This window comes from Spermophilus citellus (assembly GCF_964194105.1).
Source record: "Spermophilus citellus genome assembly, chromosome: 13".
In the NCBI taxonomy this organism is placed as follows: domain Eukaryota; kingdom Metazoa; phylum Chordata; class Mammalia; order Rodentia; family Sciuridae; genus Spermophilus; species Spermophilus citellus.
This window is the reverse complement of record NC_138193.1, coordinates 101,390,965-101,408,476: the sequence shown is the minus strand read 5'-3', so window position 1 is coordinate 101,408,476 and position 17,512 is coordinate 101,390,965. Positions and strand designations below refer to the sequence as shown.

Here is a 17,512-nt window from a genome sequence, read left to right as displayed (position 1 = left end):
AAACTGATCTTTCTGTCAACTTTTCACCATATGCCTACTATAAAAATAAGCCGGGGGCTGGGGATGTGGCTCAAGCGGTAGCGCGCTCGCCTGGCATGCGTGGGGCACTGGGTTCGATCCTCAGCACCACATAAAAAAATAAAGTGTGTCCACCAAAAACTAAAATAAATAAATAAATAAGCTAAGAAGTGGTGAAAGCATTTAAAGTCACAATAAAAGGTATTAAAACACATACCACTAATCATATTTTCATCGCTCTTATATAATTAGTTATACTCAAGATAGAAATTAAACTCTGGAGTCAAAGGGACTTGCCTTCTAAATGTTCAATATATAAAGAAACTCAAAATGAGCTCTTTAAAAAATGTGAATTCAGATCATGAAACCAACTCATATCTGGATAATGACTATATTTAATACACAATTTGCTTTAATAGAAAGACAATAAACAATGTTCTTCCTCAAATCTTTTGCACTGCTAAAGACATTTACTAAAACAAATGACTAATAAGTACAACTTCCCATTGGCACTACTTTCCAACTGATCCTCTATTCCTAGAGCCTACAGTTACTTTTTTCAGCAATTACAAAAACAACAAAATTACATAAAAACCTCACTGATGAATAAAAATAGAAGTAAACTAAGTGACTTAAGCTGCTTATGACATATTCCTGGCAGTTAACCTCCTTGGACATTTTTTAATAAACCTAACCATTGAGCATCAGTGGCATCCATTACTAAAATCCTCAAGAAAACTTTCTTCCCAGCATGTTAAATATTTTTGTAAATCTGCCAACAAAAATCAACTTATTTAGTAATTCATTATCCACGTGACAAATCCAATTTAGGTATTTATAACAGAACCTCATGTATCATTCAGAGCCAGGTGTAGTGGGGCATGTCTATAATCCCAGCTACTTAGGAGGCTAAAACAGGAGGATTGCAAGTTTGAGGCCAGCATCAGCAACTTAGCAAGACCCTGCCTCAAAAAGTAAAAATAAAAATGATTTAACATTCGAAGTTTCTACTCATTATCAACATCTAGTAATTTGAGATTTTTCTGAGGGCAAAAACTGAATCACACTTTCCTAGAGTCATTGAATAGGTCACTTAGTGCTACAATTTGGACATGGAAAATTCCCCCAAAGGCCCATGTGTTAAAGGCCTGATTCCCTAGCCCATGTGGGGTTTTGGGGAGTGATGAAACCTTTAAGGGGTGAAGCCTAATGTGAAGAATTTAGGTCCCTGGGGGCATACCCTTGAAGTGTATTCAGGGACTCCTGTACCTTTTTTCCTTTCTCTTTGCTTCTAGGCTGCTCTAAGGTGAACTTCCTGGCTTGCTATGAGGTGAGCAGCTTCCTCTGCCACACATTCGTGCCATGATGTACTACTGCCTTGCCATATACCCAAATGCAACAGGGCTAACTGATCATACGGAAACCTTTAAAACCATGAGCCAAAACAAAACTTTCCTTTAAGTTGATTATCTTGAGTATTTTGTTAGTTAACACAAAGTTAACTAACATTTAGTTGGAGAATAAAGGAAGAACCCCATCATCAGTTTTTACATTTTCTACTTATGTGTGTACTCCATGGGGACAGAATATATGCTCATTTCACTAGCAAACCAAAAACACTACAGGGTTGGGGGGACAGTATTATTAGCTCAACTGTATTAAAGAAAAGTCAACTTTTATGTTTTGAATGCAATTTGGCATAAAAGTCAGTGTCATCAACATACACATTCCTAGAAATCAGAAATCTCTTTCTACGACCAATTTTCTACCGTCTTTTTCCAACCCAGAGGATTGTATTTTCATAAGTCCTCATTATTAGTAAGAAAACTTAGGCTTTTGAATACTCCTTTAATATGGAAAAATGCATACTCCTTTAAAATATGAATATAAATTTTGAAAATGGAAATAAAAATTTCACACAATGTTGAATATGATAGATATTCAGGGGTTCACTCTATTTTGTCCACTTCTAAATTTGAAAATTTCTACAACAAAAGAAAACCACATGTGGCAGAAGTATTATGAAGAATATGTGAATGAAGTATTTACGCTGGGCCTTGAAGAATAGGTACATAATTCAGACAATATCCACTTTTTTAATTTTTAATTTTAAATACAAAGCATGGATAACTTCAGCTTTCAGAGGAGACTACTCTCCTCCAGGTTAACTGGCTCAGGGTCCAAGCTGTTCTAAGAACTTAATTTCACTTATTTCTTCCTCAGTCATATTTCTGACTAGTATGTGAAATTTTCCCCTACAAACTGATTTCCAAATAAGTACCGACTTTTTTTTTTTTTGATGAATTTGTATCAGGCAACTTCCCCCTCAAAAAACAAAATATATGGTTCACTCAATATTAAGCCAAGAGATCACACCAAATACTTTATTACCTAATTCTCATACTATGCAGCAAAGTAGGTATTGTATTCCTACTCTACAAATACAGAAATTGTGGTTATTTTCCTACCCTAACAGACAAAGCTACTAACATGGCAAAGGATTCAATATTATCAAGACTCCAAAAGGCTCATGCTCTTTCCCATACCAAGCACAAACTGCCACAGGTGGTAAGAACTTTCTCCCTATTTCCCTTTAATTTACACCGTACCAACCACCTGGATGGCTCTTTATTATTTATCTCTTTATATGCAAATCCCACAAATTCCTCAAAGTCTGGCTCAAATAGTTATGAGGAGGCAAAAAGGAGGATACTGAGAGTATTATTATTATTAGGATGGAGGAAAAAATGATAAAATATTTCAGGAAGCTGAGCTTGATGGCCTAAGTGTGTAATCTCAGCTATAGGAAGGAGGATCCCAAGTTTAAGGTTAGCCTGAGCAATTTATTAAGACTGTGTCTAAAAAATAAAATTTAAAAAGGCTAGCGATGTAGCGCAGTAGTAGACTGCTTGTCTATCATGGATGAGGTCCTGGATTCAATCCACAGTACCACCAAATTAAAAAAAAACAAAACACGTATCTAAAAACAGGATACTGTACGTACATATGTACACACATAAAAAATAATCACAGTGATGTTTAAAGATTAACAGAGGTCACATCTGGGAATTAATACATGATTGTTACATTTTACTGTGTTTTAATCTTAGCCTATTTCCCCCAGACTACTTGTGTTCTTGAAAACATTTAAAATATATACCAAACACATTTACAGTTTCCACTTCAATGTTAACTTGAAAATCAACGACCTCATAGGGTAGTTAGTAAAATGCTACATCTGAACACTAAAAACAAGTTTCTCTCAAAAGAATATGTATGTTACTACCATATGCAAACAAGACTATATTTTTCCTAACATAAATACTGCCGTACATACCATGTATCATGACTTATAAAGGACAGAAAAAATCTCTCTTCAATAAATAATCACTTAAAAATATTCTCATTTAGTTTCATTTGTAAGTTTCCAGCAGTTTTAGAGGCAATATAAAAGAATTTACATGTATACTTAGTACCTATTATATCATAAATATCTCTAGCCATACCTTCATGACAATTTGGTTTTAACAAAGCAAAAACCGCACTGTAGATCTAAGTATTCTCCCATCACCTAATTTTAAGGAATAGTTACATTCTAATTAATTCTGCCTTCGTCTTTTGTTACACTCCTCAAACTGAAAAAACGGAATCAAATGAATCATATATTTAAACTCAAATATATTTGACAGTATGCCATTATATATGTGATTCATATACTTCTGAAAATATTTTGGTATTGTTCTTTGAAGACACACCAGGAAAAGGCAAATTTTAAAAATGTTGTCATTACTCCTAGTACCTATGACTATCACTGATGTGAATTTGGAAGATACCAATGGAGGCCAAAATACTCCCGGTTCTGCTGTTCTGTTTCACTTCTCACAGCAATGCACATAAGACAGGATTAATAACTAAAGAAAGGTAACCTTTGGTATATAGAAAGTTTAAGCATCTGGGGTCAAATATACCACAGTAAATTTGGGATGGATCAAAATTACGGCTTTCTTAGTACACAAGATGAAGACCTGTAATTGATTCCCAGAAAGCCAAATGCAGACATTTTGAAACTTTTCATGTGCCCTTCAAGAATTATAAACACTACAATTTTAAGATCACTCGTTCTCAAACCCTCACATTACATCAGAATCTAGATTGCTAGGCTTTTAAAAACCAGAGATGCCAGGTGCGGTGGTATATGCATGCCTGTAATTCCAGCAGCTCGGGAGGCTGAGACAGGAGGATCTTGAGTTCAAAGCAACCCTCAGCAATGGAGAGGTGCTATGCAACTCAGTGAGACCCTGTCTCCAACCAAAATACAAAATAGGGCTGGGAATGGGGCTCAATGGTTGAATGCCCATGAGCTCAATTCCTGGTACCAAAAAACAAAACAAAACAAAACAAAAACCCCTACAGATGCTGAAATCCCACCTGCCCAAGGCACATGTATAAATTACTCTGGGTGGGGAGATACGCAGGCACAGAAATTTTTTTAATCTGCCGGAGTGACTAAGGGATGTAACCCTTACATATCATTACATGGCTAAGGAAAATATACACAACGTTGCAGTTTTTCAACTAAAAAAAAAAAAAAAGGTTGGTAATTTTCCTCATGGTATAAAAGAAACCAGCATCAAAAGATCTGGATTATAGTTCCAAGGCTGTCTCTGGCAGAATGAACTAGGATTACTTAAACCCTCTGATCATATTTCCAGATTTGCAATCAGAAAAACCTCCCTCACAGGGTTACCAAAGACCAAGAGAAGTAATACATTGCTTCCTAAAGTATTAATGACTGACCACAACAGGTGGACATTTTTTGTTTGTTAAAAATCAATATAAAATCTTTTGACCCGAAAGATTCTCTTCTGGGAGTTTACCTCACACAAACAGCAGTGTCAAAATAACAAAATAGACTATTATAAGAATATTTACTACACCACAGCTTATATGGTTTAAAAAACTAAACTCAACATCAGGAAAATGATTTTAAAACAATAAAAGGTCATGCACTAAAAGTTATTACTAAAGTTATATGTACAAATACTCAGCCAGGTGCCCTGGCACAGGCCAGTAATCTCAGGGCTTGGGAGGGAGGCTGAGGCAGAAGGATCACAAGTTCAAAGTCAGCCTCAGAACTTAGTGAGACGCCATCCCTAAATAAAATATTTTTAAAGGGGCGCGGTTGGATGGAGGGAAGGAGCTGTGGATGTGGCTCAGTGGTTAAGTGCCCCTGGGTTCAATCCCTGGTTTAAAAAAAAAAAAAAGTTATATGTACTAATATTTTAAAAGTCCATGGTGTTAAGTAAAAATACCATGCTGGTTGATATATATAGAACCCCATTTTTATTCAGGAAAGGGAGGGGGACAATATATGACTCTTGTGGGAAATATGAATAAATACATAATTCAACTTTAGTAAAGGAGAAGACTGCTGGGTCTGTCTTTGTATTTCTCGTGTTGTAAGGCTCATTGATGTTAGGAAAAAAAAAACTTCTTTTTTTTTTTTTTTTGAAAAAGGTCCTATATCCACCATAGCTTAAATGCACTAGTTTCTGAGCTTTATCACCTAAGAGTGATAGTAGAAATATTGTGCTATTTTTAGTTCCTATTAGTACCAGGCTGAATGCTTAACATTTGGCTATCTAGTAATTTGCAACTGTTACATATTATCAATTAAAACACAGAAACAGAAAAATAACTTAAGCGATGTTAATTAGGCTGTTTGAATGGATGGTCAGAGATAAATGGAAAAAAAATAAAAACCACTTAAAGCAGCACACTCCACCCCCCACCCTCGGGCAATGCTAAGGATCAAACCTAGGATAGTTCTGTGCTAGGTAAATGCTCTACACTGAGCTAAATAAACCTCCAGCACTTTAATACATTTTTAAAAGGATGCTCTCTTTAGAATTTTTCAAAGCATGGTCTTTATTCACTAACTCTGTTTTGGTTGTTTTTTGTTTTTTTTGGTACCAGGGAATTGACCAGGGGCACTTAACCAATGAACCCCAACTCCAGCCCTTTTAAATTTTTTCAAGACAATACAAGTTGCTGAGGCTGGCTTTGAACTTGAGTTCCTTCTGCCTCAGCTCCCAAGCAGCTGGGATTACAGATGTATGTCCTGGGACCAACACCAACTAATTTTTCTGCAATCTGTACATGTGGTAAAAATAAGAATTCATGCCCTATTTGAACCAAATGTATGATATATGATATGTCAAGTTCATTGTAATGTTTTTGAGAACCAATAAAAAAAAAATCAGTTCCCTGTCCAATACCTTTAGAATATGCTGTTTCCCTGAATCCCCAACTCTCTGGCAAGCTGAGCACATGCTCAACCTCCCAGTCACTGTTAGTATCACAGTAAAGGTTCTAAGAAGGCCTCCAATTAAAACTGTTTTAACTTTAACCCAGTATGATCCTAACTCTTTATGTAAATATCAACACAAAAAAAGAACTTAAGTAGTATTCCCAAAACAACTTACAGAAAAATGAATGTGACCTATATTAAGTATTTCGACTTTCTCGTGTAGGCTAGGTAGAACAGTGATTCAATTTTTGTCTATAAAATTCCTAACTTGTGACAGCTAAAGGCTTTAAAATGTTTACTATGACTTATGAATAGTCTAAGAATATACAAGTTATACAAATCTTTGAATTAAGAAGAACCTTTTTGATAAATATAAATTAATGTTTTTGTTTTTTTAAACAATACTAGAGAATGAACACAGGGCCTCACACATGCTAGGCAAGTGCTCTGCCACTGAGCTATATGCCCACCCCTTTTTATTCTGAGACAGGGTCTTGCTAAATTGACCTTGCTGGCCTCAAAGTTGGAATTCTCTTGCCAAGAATAGCTAGAATCACAGGCATGAGCCACTGCACTGAGCACAAATTTTTATTTTTAAAGTTCCTCACGTATTCAAAGACTAAATCTTGAGCTTGTGATCATTTTTAAATTTTTTTTTAGTTACACATGGACAAAATATATATTTTTTTATTTATTTATTTTTTAATGTGGTGCTGAGGATCAAATCCAGTGCCTCACCGGGCCACTGAGCCACAACCCCAACCCAAGTTTGCAATCCTTTGTTTCCCAATAAATCAAACCAATTTTCTAAACTCACTTAAGTTTAAAAAAGGGAAAGTTGTTGCTTAGATAACAAAAAGGACCGAGGATATAGCTTGGTGGTAAAGCATTTGTCTAGTGCATGCAAGGTCCTGGGTTCAATTCCCAGTACCACAAAAAAACAAACAAACAAACAACAACTAGACAGACTGGCTGAAAAAGAAACCAAATGAATCTAGGTTACTTTCAAGATTAAGTAGCAAACTACATATTCATATATATTTTTTAAAGTTTCTGTGGTAGACTCTTCAGTATAATTTAAGTAAAATTTACTCTCTATTCATTTAAATGGAAAAATGTCAACAACTTACCTCATAAGAAATACACACAATAAAATAAAAACTAAATTCTTGTTTAAAATAACAAAGCAGATACTGTTGCTGAGGCTAGTTTTGAACTTGTGATCCTCTGCCTCACCTTCCTGAACTGCTGGAATTACAGGAGTGCATCACCTCATCTGGCACAAAGCAGATACTGAACAACAAAAGTAGTACATAAACTCTAAATTTACTATCTCACTTCTGATGATCCAAGACAAAAGAAGAAAAAAACACTGTTATATACAACCTCATCCACAAAAAGAAATGAGACCAATTCCCTAAAGGCAAATTTATTCCTAGCATTAAGCACTAAAACAAAATTTTTATATGGGATATTATAAAATACAGCTGTAAATAGAAAATACTTTCAACAACATACCCATAACAGATACAAGGTTTCATAATCTAACTATTCTTAGTCCCTCCAGAAAGTTATATACCTAATTCCCAACATAATCTAGAAATTCCATAGTTAATTATGTAATGAATTAAAAGAGAATATGATCTAAATCTTCCTAAATTAAATCCTGATTTCCAAAGTCTTCAGGACTGTTCATATTAAATGAAGCCCTTCATTCTGATGGGCTCCTATCACTCTATACCTTTTGACAATTCTACTTATATATCTGTACTTTAAACTCTTGTCAATTTCCCCCATCAAGATCACTTTTATTTTAGTCTCTCTGGTTGAATACCATTTCATTCATCTTTTGGCTAAAGTAACTTCTCTATACTTATTTTTTAAGATTCAGCTTTACCCCTTATCAAAAGCTTTTCCTGATCCAGCATTCTCTACCAAGGTAAGAACAGCACCTTTGGGGCTGGAGATGTGGCTCAAGCGGTAGCGCGCTAGCCTCGCATGCATTTGGCCAGGGTTCGATCCTCAGCACCACATACAAAACAAAGATGTTGTGTCTGCCAAGAACTAAAAAATAAATATTAAAAAAGAAATTCTCTCTTTAAAAAAAAAAAAAAAAAAAGAGAGAACAGCACCTTTGTAACATCACCTCCATGGTAAATTTTTTCAAGGCTACTGTGTTTCAAACATATATTCTATCAAGTAGATGATAATGATTTTCTTTACCCCCGTCTTTATTTACATTAAATCAAAACACTGACTTGTCACCTATTCCTCTTTTCCTTTCACATTTTATATTATTTTTTTTATTTGGAGATATAATGTGTAGATATATTGATAGTGTACTGCACTATAATTAAAAGTTTAATTCTTTCTCTACACTTTACTGTGAATTCCTCAAGGTCAAGGACCATATTATCACCAAAACCCAAGGACAATTTGGCACAAGATAGGCCTGCAACCTTAAATATGTGTGCAGGTATCGGTAGTCCATCCTGATGAAGAGATACAACTTAACAATATTCAGACTAACAAATATACTGAATGCTCTTCAAACAATACTCCATGAATATTTCCTCGGTAAGAATTATAATTTTAAAAATGGCCATGTATCTTTAGTGAGAGCCTAGAGTACTTCTATTTTTGCTGATGTAAAAATCATGTAATTTAGAAATTAAAAGAACAGGGCATGGAGGCCCACACCTATAATCCCAGTAACTTGGGAGGCTGAGGCCAGCCTTAGTAACTTAGCAAGGTCCTAAAGCAACCTAGGAAGGAAAGGCCTGTCTCAAAATTTAAAAACAAGGGTCGGGTGGGAGGGCAGCCTAGGAACGTGGATTTGTGGATAAGTGCCCCTGGGTTCAATCCCTGGTACAAAAAAAAGAAGAAGAAAAAGAAAAAGAAACAGGTAAAACCTGGAGCCATCATTCCTCTCGTAATGTCAAAACTAAACTGGTTCATGTTGAATTGGTGTTAAAGATTTTTCTGAGTTTTATTACAGAAAGCTTAAATGCTTTGCATTTAATTACACAGACAGTTCTGGTAAAATACTATGAAGATATTCAAGTTATCTCCTTTTCTGTATATAGTTTCTCTGGTGGTTAACAAAATCCAAAACAGACCATATTTTCTCTACCTACAATTTGCCTCATTTGACTGCCTGGTAAAGGTCTTTTACTTTCTTTAACATCTAAATGGATAAAAAAATTGTGCATAGTTAAAACAATCTCATTGATCCCTAATAAGTCTTTCGAAACAATGCCTAAAATCAAGAATCAGATTAAAAACTAGAATTCGTATTCTTCAAATATCTACCACTAAAATAGAAATCACAAAGATCTATTCTCAAACCAAGTCCTCTACATATTTATTGGTATTTTCAGGAATGAATATATATATATACTCACACACAACCCTTCCTTTCTTTCCCATTCCACTACACATTGTAGATGTTGAGTGTTAACATTCTATTTTCCTAGATATTATTAACTAGATAGTTTTTAGTACCATTGTATAGCCAAGCCCACCAACTCTTTTTTTAAGGCTACCATGTTTCAAATATATATTCTGTCAAGTAGATAGATAATGATTTTCTCTACCCATCTTATTTGCATTAAATCAAAACATTGACTTGTCAACTATTCCTCTTTTCCTTTATCATTTCATATTACTTTCTTTTTTTGGAGATATAATGTGTGCATATGTGGATGTTTTTTAGTACTCACATCTTATGTCCTTCCACAAGTGATAGAATAACGAATTTAAGTGAAAACCAGAGATATGTAACCTGAAAATCAGTAGGATTACAGTAGCTAAATATGCAAAGTGAAAACAATCCTCTTGCCAACATGCTTGAATGACCAATCATTTTAAATTCTTTAAAACACAGCAAAATATAAAAATTAATCCGCCAAGAATCAAACAAAACTTTCCATTAAAAAAAAAAAAAGGTCAATGAAAGACAAATGTTATCTACAATTCCACTAAGAATTAAAATCACTCTCTAGGTGATACTTGTTAATTATGCCAAATGTTAATTTTTCACTTATAAAGAAGTTTGATCTTTTGACTTATTAGAAGGGGGGGGAAATCACTTAAAAACTAACTGTGTCTCTAAACATAATGCTATCTAAAACTCTTAAGAAAATTCATTTATCATACACCTTCCTGTATAAATGTAGTACTTCATTTACTGTAAAAGCTTGAAAAATCTCTCTCCATAAATGCACTTTTCAACACACAAAGCACAAAGTTTTTAATGAAAACTGTTTTCTGTCTATATACTGTCAGAGATAAAAATCACTATTAAAATATTAGCTTCTGAATAATAGGATTTGAGGAAACTTTTTTCCTACCAAACCAGAATTCAGAACTGAGTAAAAGACAAAAAGACTGAGGGTAATGCAAGCATCTCCTTTACTCCAGATAGAGCCACAATGGAAGGCTTAAATTAGGTATGCGTCAAGTGGGTTTCCTAACATCATGTCCCCTAATTATTCTAATCCAGTCATGAGTAGCACTGGACAACTACTGTACTCTCCTCTACAAAAAAGGGAGTCTATCCCTTGTGGATACAGGAAGAGGCAAAACAAAGTTTTCTGCAGGGGCAGGCTCCCAAAAAGAAAGGGAGGAAGGGCCTCAGTCATACTGGATCAGTTCCCTCTTAAAAATTCACCAAATGGAAGAATGAGAAGGAAGGATAATAGGAGGCAAGTCAGACTTGTTATGCCTTTTTATAAACAGCAAGAAACCTATTTAATAGGTCACAAATCAATTTGCCCAGATAGAAGTACAATTTTTATCTTAATCACACCTGTTAGCAAAATGGCCTCAAGCTGTGAATTCAAGTCAAACAAAGCCATGTGAGATTTGAATATTCAGATACTGTAGTTTATTATTTTTTTTTAAAAAAATTCTGTTTAACTTAGTTGTACTCATTAATTTTAATATGAAAAAATACAGAATATTTTCATATCCTCGAAATTCAACAAAATCTTTAAACCACAAAATACATAAACCTGAGTTCAGCAGATAGGAACCAACCTCCACTTAAAATTATGAAGACTTTGTTAGTGACTTCTTAATTTTAAAAAGGAGGCAGAGTTGGGATGTAGCTCAGTGGCAGAGCTCTGGCCCAGCATGTGCAAGGCCCTGGGTTCCTTCTATTTCCAGCACCAGGAAAGCATAAAGGAGGCTGGCTGTCTGATCACAAAGATTGGCTCTGAATGTCACCACCTGGCCCAAATTTCTGCTCATAAATACTTTTGCTAACTTGGATAAGTGCATATTCAGGGAGATAAATTATCTTTAACCATCAGAAAGATTTGTAAACAAGTTTGGAAAATTTAAGAAAAACAAAATTCAAATATCAATATCTGTGTTGACTGAATTATATACATTTGTAATGCCTAAGAAAATTTAGCCTTGTAAAAATCAATTTAAATGTATTTAATTTTTGGATTCTTTAAAAAGTTACTTTGAAATCTCACTGAACATTGAAACATTTAAGGGAATTGTGAACTCTAGACAAATTAAGGAGACTATGTTAAAACTAAACCACTAAAATTGTTAGGGGATTTAAATTTGTTAATGGCAAATTTACCTGGAAGGTAAAAATAGCTAGACTTATTCAGGAACCCAATAATAAGAAAACTTAGAAGGAAAAAAACCTGAACTTAGTCTGAAGGTTTCTGATATATAACTTTAATTTTAGTGTAACTTTTTTGGTGTATTAAATAACTGCCCTCAAAAATACCAAACCAAAAACAAAACTGGATAGATCTACACAACTCAACTTCATCAAATATTGGAATTTGAAAGACAGTCTTGACATGAGGGAAATACCATCAATTATTTTATTTACTCATGAAGTAAATAGTTTTAAAAAGCAGAATGGATACTAAGTGAATAAAAACAAAAACTTACTAACCAATTAAAAATATTCATCATTCTATTTTTAACAGGATTCCTGGCCAGAATTTCTTCAACCATACACTAACACTCCTGGTCACATGGTGAAGAGTCACCTATGCAACACAAACCTAAGCAAGGAACAAGCCCTGAAAATTCTAAGGGTAGCTCCCTTTATTAAAATTGCTTTCTTGACATACAATATCTTTACTGGTATTATATTTCTCTTTAGCGTTTTCCTTAAAGTTTTTTAATCAAAAAAATTCCGCCACTAGTTTTCTTAAGTAATAAAGCTCAAAGTACCAAGTCTCGAGGTGATTTGTCTTATTGCATCTAACATGTCGGCGATTCATGCCCTTCCCCCAAAAGTTTAAACATTAGAACGTAAAGCTAAGAAAAGTGGGTTTTCTCCCGCTGTGTTCTCAGAAGTAACACCAACCTGCACGTGTGTGGCCATAACTTTTCACAATGGATTTCCCCCAAATTTGACCCCATTCAGACACAAAACTACTGCTCAAGTACCTGAAGCCGCTTACCTTGCCTTAGGTTTTGATTTACATATTTTTCTGAGTATGGAAATCTGTTCCTCGAACAAAACAGAACATTCCTTACGAGTGGCACCTAAACAACACGAACCCGAGTCACTGTTTCTTTCATACCCACATCGGTCTGCCCCAAGCTCCTCCTGGACGGCGGGGCCCTCGAGGATCCCCACACTTGTTTTCACGAACCCACTTCTTCCTCTTCACTTCCACCTCGCACGCTGCTCGCGATCCACCCAGCCTCCCCCCACTCTCCGAGCGCCGAGCGCCGGGGCGGGCGGCGGCGGCCCGGGGCCCGGCCGGCGGAGGCGCGGGGGAGGCGGCGGGAGGGCCGCGCCGCGCACACCCCCTTCCGGATCCCCTCCCCCTGCATTGTGCGAGCGGGCCCAGGCCGCCGTCGGCACCGGCGCCCGCAGGCCCCGTCCGCCCTCCCGCCGGCGGTCTGCTCCCGCCGAGGCCGCCACACAAAGCCCGGAGCCAGCCCCCGCGGCGCCGAAGGACGAGCGAGGAAGCACGCGCGGGCTGACTTACAGGGCTGCTGCGGCCGCGCTGCCTCAGCCGGGAACACCGACCGTTGGGCACCGGCGGCGTCGCTCTTGGCCGTCCTCCCCCTCCTCCGCCTTCGGTGGCGGCAATGTCTTCTTTCTCCTCCTACCTCCCTCCCCCCCACCCCACCTCCTCCTTCTCCTTCTCCTCCCCCTCCTCCTCCTCCGAACCACCGAAGTACCGAGGGTGAGACACAGAGACTCACAACAACATGGCTGCCACCGCCGCCTCCCCTCCCCCCCGCCCACCGGCGCGCGCAAGGCACTCCGGGAGAAAGGGGAGGGGGGAGCACTCACCGAGGCGCGGCTCCTCTCTGAGGTCTGCGTCTCTTCTCCCGCGCTCCGGGCGCGGGCCGACGGCGCTCTGCGCGTGCGCACTTTCACGCTCGCGCGCTCCCCCGCCCTCCACCTGCGGGCTCGCGGTTGAGTCTGGGCCTTGGCTCCTTGCGCTTTCCTATGCCCAGCCACGACTCCCAGTGGGGGCACGCGGACGGCGCAGGCATGGAGTTTCGGAACGCTGTGTTCCGCTGTCTGCCCGCGTGGGGCCTGGATTTCCGAATTCGCTCACCCTGTAGTTCAGCTGCCTCCCCTGTAGTTCATTGTTCTCCCCCAACTGCCGTAGGTGTGGGCGCTCACGCCCCCAACTCGGGGGGTACTGCGATTTCGCCTTGGGGATGCTGGTTCCCACAAAAGCTGGACGTTAATATAAGGCTTTAGTTTTGACCCTTTACCTCTCCCTCCACCCAGATGTTGGAGATGCATATGGGTTGAAAATTGCATCCGTGTAAGTGAACTGTCACTCTCCTGGTGGCTGCTCCCTGAACAAGTGGATCCAGCTCTGAACAAATTGTGGGCCCCATGTGTTTGACCAGTTTAAGTACAAAGGTAACAGAGGTCTCCAGCTTGTTCACTGGTTCTTACTTGAGCTGTATATTCACCACAGATTGAATGCATTCTCCTTCCCAGTTTACGAGCTAGTTGGAGACTCCAAACCTGCCCTGGTGAGGTGTAGCCCTTCTGGCTTAGAATCTGCAGAGAAGTGGTTACTTAACGGTTTGGACCCAACTTGTGTCCACTCCTTGTCACAACTGTAGTGTGGGAGATCAGGGGCATGGGCATGGGCACGCATGTGTGGAGCTTGTTCTCTACGGTTTGCACAGTTTCCGAGTCTGACATTCTGTACTTCATAAATATCCAGGGCCTTGTAAATACCTTGCTTAATGTACAGTTTTCACCAGGCAACTGTAAGATCCACCAGGGCAAGCGCCATGTGCATTTTGTTCCATGTTATGTCCCCTAGTGCCGCTTAGATTTTTTTATAAGAAATGACTGACATCGAAATCCATCTGTCTTTGTTTTGTGTTGCTTTAACAGAATGCCAGACTGACTAATTTGTAAAGAAAAAAAAAAATTCTCACAATTCTGAAGGCTGGGAAGTCCAATACTAAGTTGTTGCCATTTGACAAGGGCCTTCGAGCTGTGGCATCCTATGGTAGAATACCAAAGGCCAAGAGAGAATGGGAACTCAACTGCTTTTATAACAACCCATTCTCTAGATAACACACACTCCCTTGATAATGACATTAATCCTTTCATGAGGACAGGTCACTTATGACCTGATTACCTCTCATTAGGCCTTCCCCTCCCAACCCTGTTGCTTTGGGGATTAAGTTTCTAACACATGAAATTGGAGACCCATGCAAAGCATAACATCATCTCAAGTCTTCATCTCCAGCCTGAATTTCAGGCTTCTAGATGTTTCCATTTAACCATTTCTTCCTGTCACAAAACACATTAAGAACTAAAGTTACACCCATCCCTTAAGCCCAACTCTTGCACTATCTTCACCTACTCATCCCCCAAATCACTCCTCAGAACCTGCCTTATTTCTTCCTCTTATTCCCCCACTCTCCACACAAATAACTTTGCCGAACCTTGCAGATTTTTACTTGCTAAATATTTCTGTAGAGACAGTGTCTTCCTCAGTCTTCCCACTGATAGAAGTTTCTTTCCCAGGTCTGAATTTCTGTAGTGGGCCTGTAATCAGCCTTCCTGTCTTTGGTCTCACTCCCTCCAATCAGTTCTGCTCACTGCCATGTAAATATGCAAATCCATTTCATGGCACTACCTCCTTCAAGCATTTCATCTCCTAACATCTGCACTAACATTTCCCATGTGTGCTCTGTTCATTGTGATAGATGTTGTTTTAAGAAATGCCCCACAACCAGGCACAATGGCACACTACTGTAACCCCAGTGTCTCGGGAGACTGAGACCAGAGGATCACAAATTCAAAGCCAGCTTCTGCAGCTTAGCAAGACCCTATCAAGAGAAAAAATTAAAAGGGATAGGGGTGTAGCTCCATGATAGAGCACCCCTGAGTTCAATCCCCAATAATGGAAAAGAAAAAGCTGTCCTGTCATCAAATGAGTGTGGGAGGTTCTGGGACATATACATTTTGACTGCCTTCTTCCCTTTCCATTGGGCTGCTAAAGCAGAAGAGTCTACATACAGTTGTTTAGTATGGGTGGAAATACGTAGACCAATCAGGGGCTATCCCTCAGAATATGAAATTGGGACCAAGAGACCCCAATATCACTTAGGAAGTCACTTGAATCTGGGATCTTCTAGACTAATTTGCCCCACCATATAAGTAGAGAACCTGTAGAGAAGAGTGGAATTGAGAGAGAATAATAGAGTCCTGATAGTGTTTCACTTCTACTTGTTACTCTGCCTGATTGGCTGCCTCTGCAGTTGGAATCTGAAAACATGCCTGGATCCTTATAACAAATTCTGCTTTTTTGCTAAAGCTTGATAAAGTGGGTTTCTGCTACAACCAAGAGTTCTAGCTGAAAGCCATTCTGTGCATCACAGTTATTATTTATTTGATGCTTAGAGCATGCAGGTACTTGTCATTTAATGCCGCCAGTATCCCCCAAAGCAAGGCTGGCTATAGGTATCTGCGCAAGGCCTCAATTAGAAGGGTTCCTTCTATAATTGATTTAATGCTCTTGTCACATCCAAAAAGTCTTAATGGTTTTTGGAAAAGCAGCCCTTCATTTTCATTTTGCACTGAAATTTGATAATAGCCTGTTCTGCCAATGAAGTATTGTCTATTTGAGAAAAGGTTTCTTTACCGCAGGTAGACTCTTAGCACCTTTAAAATCAAAATAGGCCTTCTAAATATCCAAGTGAGGGACATAGTATGCAACTTCCCAACCAAATTTGACCCTAGAAGACTCCTTTTCAGAGAATCTCATGGTTTTGTGTTCTGTAGGACACAGATTAAAGCCCAGCCCTTTATTGATCTGACTCTGCTTGTCCCTATCTCTGTAGCTCATGATTCCCTCTGCAAGCAGTTTTTTGCTTCTGTGCCTTCACATATGCTTTGCAATCTGCCATGCTCATTAAGCACTTCTGATTATAATTGGCTTCTCTTTAAATTTACCTACAAAGAAAGAATGCACTCCTCGGCTAATATTAATATCCTGTGTGCTTGGTAGTTAAGGTGGACATTGTAATTGACACCTCAACAGCCATTCTAATCACCTGGGAGCTTGTTAGAAATGGGAATCTTGGCCCCTTGCCAGACTCACTGAATCAGAATCTGCATTTTAACAAGATTCCTAGGCAATACCTATACATAATAAAGTTTGAGAAGCTTTAGTAAGCCAATTACAATAGTCCCCTCACGCTTGCTAGAAATCAGTTCTGTAATGGGTGTGCCATATCCATTTTGAATCACTGAGGCACAAAGAGGTGCCAACTTGGAGCCTCTGGGGAAAGAAAGCCCATCTTTCTCTCTCTCCTGGATGTAAACATGAACACATGTTGCCTCAGTTCCTGCTGACAGGCATCTATGCAAGAGAAATCAGGTTGTGGCTGAGGCAGAGACTACTAGTAACCTAAGTAGTTATTTGTTCTCTCTTTCTTCCTTACCACTAACTGGTCCTGATGCAGATCCTCCTTTGGGGTGGAGGAGCGACAGAATGGAGTATTCTGGCTTTCCAGTCATAAGCCTTACACTTTGGGAATGTGTCTCTGTGGCCTGTTGAGTCAAGTTATTCTCAGCCAGAGTTGCACATCTAAATCACCTGGGGAACATTTAAGACCTATCAATTCCCAGGCCCAACCCGCTGAGATTTTTGTTTAATGGGTCTGGGCTGAAGCCTAGACATTGGGATTTTTAAA

General features: G+C 38.5%; 1 protein-coding gene across 6 annotated transcripts in view; it reads right to left on the bottom strand.

The window, feature by feature from the left end:
• The window catches only part of PUM2 (pumilio RNA binding family member 2), an 86,912-nt gene extending 73,362 nt beyond the window's left edge, over positions 1–13,550 (bottom strand). For 2 of the 6 annotated variants that reach the window (XM_081264543.1, XM_081264549.1), the window contains exon 1: positions 13,309–13,503. The gene's annotated coding sequence lies outside the window, so the exon portion shown is untranslated. Of the gene's footprint in view, positions 1–12,771; positions 12,899–13,308; positions 13,506–13,528 lie in introns of those variants that run through there. The other 4 variants (XM_081264544.1, XM_081264546.1, XM_081264548.1 and 1 more) reach the window with 4 other exon arrangements.
• Positions 13,551–17,512: the final 3,962 nt, after the last annotated feature.